Raw genomic sequence first — 3178 nt, forward strand, 5'->3', positions numbered from 1 at the left:
AACACAATGTACTTAACGTAGATATGACAGAAGAAATATGTATTCTTGTACACATAAATAACAATTGATAATGACAATAATGACAATGGGTATAAAATATCAAGAAACGTCAAACGGTCAACGCCAACCTTCATTTTAAACTTTTTTAGATTTATTTTTATTTAGTACATTTGATGCAATGTATTATTATTTGACATAAAATTTTAATCATTTACAATCAACAAAAACTAACACATACAAGAGGTTTGACTTTTTCATCAATTTAATTTATTATTTATCGAAAATAATGACCCAATACGATCTATGAGTAAAAATTTAAAATTGAAAAACAATTGATTCTATCGTAGAGATAATACAAAGTGACAGTAAAGATGTTAATTTTCTACGTATTAGATTATGTTGTAGGAACTCATTTTAATTAAAATGTTTGAAATTTATAACATTTGTTAAAATTTATACCTTATAATTTGATACTTTATTATGGTTGTTCTATTTTTGGTAAGATTTGATCGTTCACTAAAAATTTAATAAAAGTGCGACAACATTGTCGCATATGTCGTTTTCATTAGCTATTTATGTAGTTTAAAAATCACTTATTGCATTTTAAAAAAAATTTATACAGGGTGTAATATCTAATACGAATCCCTAAATTAATTTTTCCAAAGCCAGTCCTGGAATTTTTTAGTTTAGCTAATACCAGTCGAATGCTTGATAGTAGTGTACTGTATCATGCAAAAATTAAAAAAATCAAATAAGCCGTATAAACACTACAGTAAAATGAAATAAATGGTCAATTACACAAATCACCCTGTTAATTAATAAAGAAGAGGAGTTGACATTTTTTAGTGGCCACATGATATGCTCCCTGAGGGACTCTACATAAGGTAGAAGTATGTAAAGTTCCTCATGACTCACCCTGTATATATATATATATATATATATATATATATATATATATATATATATATATATATATATATATTATATATATATATATATATATATATATATATATATATATATATATATATATATATATATATATATATATATATTATTGTGATATTTAAAGTCTTGGTGCGCCAAGCAATAATTAGCTAATTAATTTTTTTGATTAATTAAAATTATTTAAAAGATATGATTATGACTCTATCACAATTTTTAATTCTTTTATCTCAGGGTTAAATTCGTGCTTCAATATCTATGCTATTACATGTGAAAGGTAAGGTCCAGAGAATACCGGAATAATAAAAAACACATATGATCTAACACTATATATTGAAATAAAAATAATGAAATAATTCACACTCAAAAGTTTTCAATAAACAAACCTCATATAAGGATTCTCAAAATTTTGTTCTCCGTACGTGAACAATCAAAATTTATGGTACAAACAATATTAATTGAAATCTCAAAATCCCAAACTATCCTAACTCTCCTAATCAAAATATTTATATCCTTTCTAAATTACGTGTAAAAATTGTGTTATCAATAAAAGAAAAAAAACTGCAGAAAACAAAAATATCTCTCTCTGATGATGAGTGGTCCAAATCCTTGTTCCTTGTAGACTATATTATCTCCTCTCAACCGCTCCCTATGTAATCAGCAATCTTACAACAGATTGTTGCAAGTATATCGTCCTTAATGATCTCCTTCAAAAGCACAAATCATTCAAATTATGATAGCCTTTCTCCTCTCGATAAACTGAATCTCTCGTTGGCCCGAGTGAAAAATGACTCTTGGAATATCTTCTCTTTACGATAAACTGAATCTCTCGTTGGCCTGAACAGTGACTCTTGGAATATAAGTAGAGAAATATGACTTACAATATTTTGCTGCTTCAGCCTCTGTCAGATACACTAACTCCACAAAAACTCACTAACATTCAACACTCCTGCTTGCTACATTTCAGGAACCGCCAGAGAACAATCACTGTTCCTCTTACAGATTTGGAAAACCAACTGATCTATCTTTTCTCTCTCCTCAATCTCGCTAAACTTTTTCCTACATACTTATCCCACCTTTTTCAATCTCCGCCAATCAAAACTCGTCACAATTCCCCCATTTTTTCATTTCGATAACAAACAAATTTTTACCTATAATTATAAATTTCCTAAAACTTATTTTCAAATAATATTTTTCTATAATTCTTAAAAACTAACAAAAACCTCTTTCTATAATCCCTTCTATTGTCTTTAATCACTGCATTAATGTATTTCAATTGTCTTTGGGATTTCACTTAAAATTATGCGGGTCACTCAAGTATAACAAAGAAATGGTTTATGTATAGCTTACATTTTGTTTAGTAAAGATAATCCAGGAATTTAATAACTTTCCTTCTTCGAAATGTTTGTTGTTTATTATCCTACTTATCTGAATTATTTCAATGTTTTTGTACTTTGAAATATTTTAATCAAACCAATATTTTTCTCGATTTTACATATCATAACAAATCCCCGCCATTTGATCTGCCGAAAACTCTTTGTTAAATTTTAAAAATCGAGGGGTTCGAGCTAAAACCCGATAACTAACAAAATCATTGTTCGGAGATAATCGCGATTAAAGATTTTCGTAACATTGAAGAGGCTTTAAAATCGTCATAGGAAGTTGTTTCAAATATTTGTTAAAGCCAAACAGTAGAGAATTTATTGTTTAGTTAGAATAATTTATTTTTAGTTTAACTTTTTAAAAGGTATTTACAAAAAAAAATTAAACATGATATTTATCGGGTTTTTCCTCGCTGAATGAGTACAACATTTGATTTTATTGGTTTTTATTTTTAATTTTGTTAATTATAAAATAAAAATGAACTGTATTTTATTCAAATAAAACAGATAATAATCTACATTCTTTTTAGGAAATTAAAAGGTAATATCTTCTTCTTCCGATTCTTCTCCCATCATTACGTCTGGAATTCGATCTACGACATTATTCCCTGTTTTTAAACTTGATATCCAAGCATGCAGCTCTTCCGGAAAAATGTTTTCTTGGCACATCTTCATTAAATCCTTTTTTTTGCTTCGCTTATTGGAAGAGTACTTTTGTATAACTTTGGTAAATTACCCGGAGATGGTAAGTCTAGGGTTGCTTTTTGGGATAAAATTTGTTTTTGCCTTTTAGACCGTAGAGTAGGAGTTTTTTTTGAATTCAAACCAATATCTTCTGATATGTTTAAACA

This window comes from Diabrotica undecimpunctata, chromosome 5 (genome assembly GCF_040954645.1).
Source record: "Diabrotica undecimpunctata isolate CICGRU chromosome 5, icDiaUnde3, whole genome shotgun sequence".
Taxonomy (NCBI): Eukaryota; Metazoa; Arthropoda; class Insecta; order Coleoptera; family Chrysomelidae; genus Diabrotica; species Diabrotica undecimpunctata.